This window comes from Rhincodon typus, chromosome 13, assembly GCF_021869965.1.
Source record: "Rhincodon typus isolate 14 chromosome 13, sRhiTyp1.1, whole genome shotgun sequence".
NCBI classification, from domain to species: Eukaryota; Metazoa; Chordata; class Chondrichthyes; order Orectolobiformes; family Rhincodontidae; genus Rhincodon; species Rhincodon typus.
This window is the reverse complement of record NC_063344.1, coordinates 24,564,763-24,573,191: the sequence shown is the minus strand read 5'-3', so window position 1 is coordinate 24,573,191 and position 8,429 is coordinate 24,564,763.

Here is an 8,429-nt window from a genome sequence, read left to right as displayed (position 1 = left end):
CTTGTTGTCTCGGATTCTCCAGCATCTGCAGTTCCTACTATCTCTGACCAGAATGTTAGTCTGGCTTTGTGGTTTTATAATGATGCATTAGCTTGAGATTCAAACCCCGCTCCAGAATATGCGTACATAATCTGTGTTGACGTTGCATTGATGGAACACTGCATTGTCTGTGGTGTTTTTTTTCTATTGAGGTCTACATAATGTTCTGAAGCCACATCATCCCTAATATTAACACACAATATCATCGACTAGACTTGTCTGTGTTTTGATCATTTTTAAAACAGAGGACACTGGCTACAGCAGCACATATGTTATATTTACAAAGAACACAAGCTGCTTGAATGGAGTCAGGGTGAGATCACGTGACCCTGTTTGTGTGTGAGAAATACACTGGTTTTGAGCACAAATAGCCAGACAGAACTTTTTACAGGGATACAGCCTTAGCTCTTTCTCTGTCCCTCTGAAAACCTCTTATCAAAGTTTGTGAATTCAGAACAGATTCGAAGACCTCATTGCTGCAAATCAAAGATTCTTGATAGAGAAGTTTGGATCTGTGCCACTGTCTCCAAAAAAAAGACCTCAACCAGCCATCATAGATCCAGGAAGAAACCTCAGTGCCAATACTTGTGCGAAAAGTGACTTTGGCTGCAAACCAGAATTTGGACGATTCCTGAATAATTTATTCCAAATTTAAGCCAACACTCTAGAGTTTTTTTTCTAGGAGCCAGGCATATTTACATATTTTAAAACTTCTGTTAATATTTTTTCATTTTTCCTTGAGTAAGTTGTTTTGTAATAAAACTTAGCTTTTTATTGTTAACTTAAAGAACTTGTCTGACCTGACTCTGATATTGAACTGTGTATGTAACTGTTCACCTCCCTTTTAAATTCAAACTTCGTTGTAATCAATGGAGGATTGGAATCAGTCCACCACCTCTAACTTGATCATAACATTAGTCAAGCTATAAGCTTTCATAGAATTACTTGCATATGAGCTGCTAATTTCTCCTGGTGTCATGGCTATGTCATTCCTCACACAATATATCCAAAACAGATTACCTGATCACTTGTCTCATTTGTTCTTCCTGGTACCGGTCTGTACAAAGTAAACAGCTAATGGATTTGCCTACAAAATAACAGTGGCTACAAAGGAGTACCTCAAAGGGAGTAGAAACTGGTATTTCTAAGTTATTACTTTCAGAAACCTGGAGTCCCAGATTCCTACTTCAGTCCTGAAAAATATTTAATTTTCTTTTTGAATCCTTTTTTGGATGCACTGTTACGTTAATATCCACTCATGAAAATACTAACAGAAAATATTAACTAAGCAATAGCATGAATCTAATGCAAAAGGCAAAGTATTTTTGATGCAAGAACACTGAAAGAACAGAAAATTTTGAAACCACTCCAGACCAGCCCCCTCCTCTCATCCCCGCCTCCTTGACCTGTCTGTCTTGTCTCCCACCTATCCGCTTCTCCCACCTCACTGACCAACCACCACCCCCACTTCCTACCTACACTCACCTCTACCAGCTTCATCCCCGCCTCCTTGACCTGTCCGTCTTCCCTCCCACTTACCTGACCCTCCCTCCTCACTGACCAACCCCCATCCCAACTCCCAACCTACACTCACCTCCGGATCTAACGCATCATCCTCCAGTACTTCTGCCATCTGCAATCTGACCCCACTACCAAAGACATTTTTCCCTCCCCACCCTTATCTGCTTTCCGGAGGGACCACTCTCTCCACGACTCCCTTGTCCGCTCCACACTCCCCTCCAGCCCCACCACCTCCGGCACTTTTCCTGAAACCGCAGGAAGTGCTACACCTGCCCCTACACCTCCCCCCTCACCCCCATCCCAGGCCCCAAGAAGACCTTCCACATCAAACAGATGTTCACCTGCACATCTGTTAATGTGGTATACTGTATCCGTTGTTCCAGATGTCGCCTCCCCTACATCGGGGAAACCAAGCGGAGGCTTGGGGACTGCTTTGCGGAACACCTACGCTCGGTTCGCAATAAACAACTGCACCTCCCAGTCACAAACCATTTCAACTCCCCCTCCCATTCCTCAGATGACATGTCCATCCTGGGCCTCCTGCAGTGCCACAACGATGCTACCCAAAGGTTGCAGGAACAGCAACTCATATTCCACTCGGGAACCCTGCAGCCCAATGGTATCAATGTGGACTTCACAAGCTTCAAAATCTCCCCTCCCCCTACCACATCCCAAAACCAGCCCAGCTCGACCCGCCTCCTTAACCTGTCCTTCCTCCCACCTATCCCCTCCTCCCACCTCAAACTCCACCCCCATCTCCTACCTACTAGCCTCATCCCACCTCCTTGACTTGTCCGTCCTCCCTGGACTGACCTATCCCCTCCCTAACTCCCCATCTACACTCACCTTTACTGGCTCCAACCCCACCTCTTTGACCTGTCTGTCTCCTCTCCACCTACCTTCTCCTTTATCCATCTTCTATCTGCCTCCCCCTCTCTCCCTATTTATTTCAGAATCCCCTTCCCCTCCCCCATTTCTGAAGAAGGGTCTAGACCTGAAACATCAGCTTTCCTGCTCCTCTGATGCTGCTTGGCCTGCTGTGTTCATCCAGCTCTACACCTTGTTATCTCAGATTCTCCAGCATCAGCAGTTCCTACTATCTCTACACTCACCTTTACTGGCTCATCCCCACCTCCTTGACCTGTCTGTTTTCTCTCCACCTATCTGCTCCACTATCCACCTTCTATCACCACCTCCTCCTCTCTCTATTTATTTCAGAGTCCCCATCCCCTCCCTCCCTCCCTTTCTGAAGAAGGGTCCAGACCTGAAACATCAGCTTTCCTGCTCCTTTGATGCTTCCTGACCTGCTGTGTTCCTCCAGCTCCACCTTGTTATCTCAGACTCCAACATCGGCAGTTCCTACTATCTCTGTTATTTTATTAAGTTGTTTTAAAATGTATTATATGTAGATATAAACCTTTGTTGTATTTTGTTCTTTTTGTGTAATTAACTTGAATTTTTTTGTAGAACATTGACAGCCTTGTCTGAATATGTTCCATGATTAACCTCCACGGTGGCCAAATGAAAAAATTGAACTCAAAATCAATCAAGCCAGTTTTCATTCTGACATCAACCTTGTTCATTATTAACATCTGCTGGGTACATAGCAATTCTTAAGTAAGGAAAGTAAAACCATGTTAAAACCATGGTCTGTACTATGTCTGTACTCCAGGTTGTATTTGCCATCGTAATTATTTGCTGTGCCTATAGATTAACATCCTGTGATTTATGTAAGAGAATATCCAGATTCTTCTGTAATGCGGCATTCCACAGCTCCATTTAAATAGTGTTCTCCTTTTCAATCCTTCCTGCCAAAGTGGGCAACCTTAGATTTTCTCACATATTACTTCACTTGCCAATTTTTTGCCCATTCACGTAACCGAAATACATGCCTTTGCAGCTTCTTTGTATCCTCCACCTAACTTGTTTTCCTACATATCTTTGTGACCATTTGAAAAAATGTTTACAATTTTGTTCCTCTAAGCATGATTAAAAAAAAATTCCACTAACTACCATTTTCCAACCTGAAAATTGTCTATTTATTCTGATTCTCTGTTTCCTGTTAGTTAGCCAATTCTCTATCTATGCTAATACCTCACCACAACAGCATGATTTCTTATTTTATGTGACTTATCTTAAGTACACGAACGAGCAGGAAAGGTGAATGTGATCCAATTGAATGGCAGAGCAGACTTGCGGGGTCAAACAATCTACTCTAGCTCCTATTTCTGATGGTCTTCTGGTTAAATACCAGTTCAGAGCTCAGGCAGCAGCTCCCTTCAGTTTCATACCCTGGCATCATGTGAACCTTGAAGTCAACAAACGTAGAAGAACAGTAGATGATATGTGTCCCCAGATGGATTTAGTAAACAAAGCAAGGTATTAAAACTCATCATGCCAAAAGGTGCTAATCATCTTGCTTAAATGATGAAGGATAGCTTTGACCAGGAGAATTGCTGGAATGGGTAGAAGGGTTGCAGATGAAGCTCAATGCAGAGAAGTGTGAGTTGATATATTTTGGTAGAAAGATTATGAACAGATAATATAAAATGACAAGTACAATTCTATAGAGGGTGCATGAACTTGATTGTATATATGAATAGATCATTGAAGATGGCAGGGCATGTGGAGAGAACAGTTTATAAAGCTTGGAGTATACTGGGCTTTATTATTAGGGGCATGGAATACAAGAGTAAGGAGGTTGTGCTGAACTAGTAATAAGACGCTTGTTAGAAGTCTTCTAGAGTACTGTGGACATTTCTGGGCACCACACTAAGGAAGTAAGTGAATAGAGAGTGGAGAAGCAGTTTACAAGAATAGTTCCAGGCATGAGAAATTTCAGTGAGATAAATAGGATAAGAATAAATTGGAGAAGTTGGAATTGTTTTCCTCGGACAGAAGGCAGCCAAGAGGAGATCTCTTAGAATTCTTAAAAATAACATAAGGGCTGGATAAAGTAGATAGCGAGAAACTGTTCCAACCTGTAAAAGGATCAAGAACATAAAAGCACAAGGTTAGTGATTTTGCCAAAAAAAAAATGCAATGTGAAGTGAAAAATAAACCTCGCACAATGAGTATTACAGCTCTGGAATATACTGCCTGGAAGTGTGATGGAGGCAGGTTCAATTCAGTCATTCGAGAAGGCACTGGGATGGTGATTTAAAGAAAGCAATGAGTAAGGGTATGTGACTAAGGCAGGGCCTGAATGAGCTCCTTCTGCCATAACATCTCTGTCATTAGATTATACCCTCAATGATCATTTGAGACCTGAGCATATCTGTCTGGTAATTGAACTGAAAGAAAGAATGAGAGTGAGAAGGAAAGCAAGAAAGAGAGAAATTGGGTGAAGTCAAAAATTGCTCCCTGGCAATGAGATTCAATTTCAGTAGGGCTGTAATATCAATAGCAACAGATGTATTGGCCTTTGAAAGCTTTAGTCAACTTTCTTGCCATTGAAGTCAATCAAAAAGACAATTGAATGGCAACGAGTTGATAATTTGTACTTGCTTTGTACCTTAAAAAAGCTGACTTTCACCCTCATGTTCCAAACACTTGTCACCACTCCCATTGCTGCATGGGTCTCCAGCCATCCCAGCACTTATAATGTTTTCTTTACATTTTTTTCACTCTGTAGATTTTCAACTATCATACCTATGGAAAGTCAATAATTGTAAGCAGAGTCTTGCCTCTTAAAATACATCCCAAGAAACCAATATATCAGCTGGAAAATTGGACCCTCTCGCTGATTGCATGGCTAGGGTCTGATGATACTGGATTTCATTTTAGCTTGTCGGATGTACAATTCTCACTGTATCTTCTGTAATGACAAAAGGAGCTGTTATCTGTTTGGGATATCCCCAGAACTGTTTAGCAGCCATGTTTTGATTTTTTTGTCTAAATGTGACAACTGGAATTTTCCTGAGACTAGTATTTTACTGAAATGTGTTTTATTTGGAATGAAGTATGCCTCTGCTACACACTCCTTCACTTTTATCAGAACTACATTTAGTCACTTTTTGGAAAACAATTTCACAAGGTGGTTGACAAAGCTTCTGAAAGTCATTTATCTTTGAATCCCACCATTATCAAGATCAACGTCATTACATTAATGATGCACTGAGTAAGTTAAGATTACCGTCAGCTATTTCTCTTGAAAGATGTATGAGTTGATGACAGACACCCCACGTAAAAAGCTGAGTTACGTTCTGCACTGGGAAACCCATAAGCATCAAAAGCAAGGGAAAAATGTAATTTGTATATAACACAGTGTACTTCTTGTAAATAATGTTGATTAAAACAATAGAATAATTAAGGTTAAAGTGTCCCTGAAGCTAAGTAACTTCTCAGTTCACATTCATCATTCGCCTTGTTGGCAGAATGGCCTTAGAACTCAATGTTCCTTGAATGATTTTTCTTCGATACCTCCCAGTGTGTTTGATTGGACTCCCATAATAAAAACATTCTAAATAAAAATAAATAGTTCCATAGTCAATCTCTATCTGGAACACTGCCGACTTGTTTTGGAAGCTGAAGAAAAATTAAGCTTACACAGAAACAATTTGTACTGTATTATTTATGTCAACTTGATAGCTGGAGAGATTAATAAGCTAATTGCACACACCAGACATCTATAGAATCTCTTCAGACTGCATTCATTGTTAAGTCATCTGAACAGATAAATGTACAAATGAGAAACAAGCATAGGTTCTTTGGCCCCTTGAGTCCACTGTGCCATTCAATTGTACCCTCAACTCCACATTGTTGCCTATCTCTAATAACCTGTCATCATCTTGTTTACTAAGAATCTATCTACATCTGCCTTCAGAATTTTCAGACTGCTTCCACTGTCTTTTGAGGAGGCTAATTCCAAAAATTTTCTGAGAAAAATATTCTGTTTGACTTATTCTGAAAAGGCAAACCTCTTATTTTTATATAATGGACCTCTTGTCCTAGGTTGTACTATTAGAGTAATCATCCTTTAGACATCCATCCTGTAGAATCAGGATGTTATATGCTCAATGAAGTCCTCTCTTTCTCTTCTAAACCCCAGCAGATATAAGCCAACCCTGTCTAACTATTCGTCATATGACAATTTGCCCATTTCTGATGTTAGTCTAGTAAAACTTCTTGAACTGCTGCCAACACATTTATCTCCTTCCTTAAATATAGGTTCCAACACTGTACACAGTACTCCATATGTGGTCTCATCAGTGCCAGCTGTAACTGAAGCATAACTGAGACAAATCTGTGGATACTGAAGCATTCCATGTCCAAATGTAGCAAGACCTCATTTGAAAGAATCCATGAAGGGACGAATCCAAAGGTATAATAATCACAGTGTGCTCTCAAAGCATAATAGCAACAATATTCTCATAAACCATACCCCACCACTGTCATGGAAATGGTAGTCACTATCAAGGCACTTGCAGTGCAACCTTTACACTTTCGGCTCATTCCTGCTTACTAAAGGAGTGAATGATATTAGATTAGGCAATTGTGAGAGTGCAAGAATCATTTTCCTATAATTTCAGAGCAGGCAAAAGCTGGGAAAAATCCTGAGCTCCATCCTTAACCTCTGTTATTTTCATAAGAATGGAAGAATTAGGAGCAGGAGAACACTTTGGGGCCCCTTGAGCCAATTACCATTACATATGATCATCGTTGATCTTCTGCCTCAATGTAACTTGTTTTCCTGTCACCATTTCCCTTGATTCCTTGGAGTTCAAAAATATATTAACCTCAGTCTGGAACACACAAAATGATTGAACTTCCACATCTGTCTTGGGCAGAGAATTCTAAACAATCTTCTGAGTGGACAAATTTCTCCTCATTTTATTTCTAAATGATTGACAGGGTAAATGCTGAGAGGATGTTTTCCTTCGTGAGGAAATCTACAGCTAGGGAGTGTATAATCTCAGAATAAAGGATCTCCCATTTAAGTCAGAAATGAGCAGAGATTTCTTCTCTCAGAGGTTCAATAACATTTAGAATTATCCACCTAGAGAGAGCAGAGGAGATAGACGAAGTAGAGCTAGTTTGTTCACATACAGTGGAGTCAAGGCTCATAGGAAACATCTATGAAAGTGGAGTTAAGGCCAAGATCAGATGAGCCATGATCTTAATAAAGGCCAAAAGAACTGCGGATGCTATAAATCAGAAACAAAAACGGAAATTGCTGGAAAAGCTCAGCAGATCTGGCAGCATCTGTGGAGAGAAATCAGAGTTAACATTTTGAGTCAAGCGACCTTCTGCAGAACCATGATCTTATTGAATAGCACAGCAAGTTTGAGGGACAGAATCGTCTACTGCTGTTTCTATTTTTTTAATTTTGAATGTTCTTGTGATCCTTTATCCTGAAGCTGTGCCCTTGTGTTCTAGATTTCCCAGCCAGGGATGATCCATGCAATGTCTGTCTTCTCAGGTTCCTTCATAATCCAGCATGTTTCATAGGATAGAATCATAGAGTACAGAAGAGACCCTTTGGCCCATCAAGTCTGTATGGCCAAACTACACTAAACCTAAACTAGAACAAAGAAAGAACAAAGAAAATTCTAGCAAAGGAACAGGCCCTTTAGCCCTCCAAGCTTGCACCGACATGCTGCTCGTCACAACTAAAACCCCCTACCCTTCTGGGGACCGTATCCCTCTATTCCCATCTTATTCATATATTTGTCAAGACGCCCTTTAAAGTCACTATCGTATCTGCTTCCACTACTACCCCCGGCAGCAAGTTCCAGGCACCCACCACCCTCTGTGTAAAAAGCTTACCTTGTACAGCACCTTTAAATTTTGCACTTCGCACCTTAAACCTATGGCCCCTGGTAACAGACTCTTCCACCCTGGGAAAAAGCTTCTGGCTGTCCAGTCTG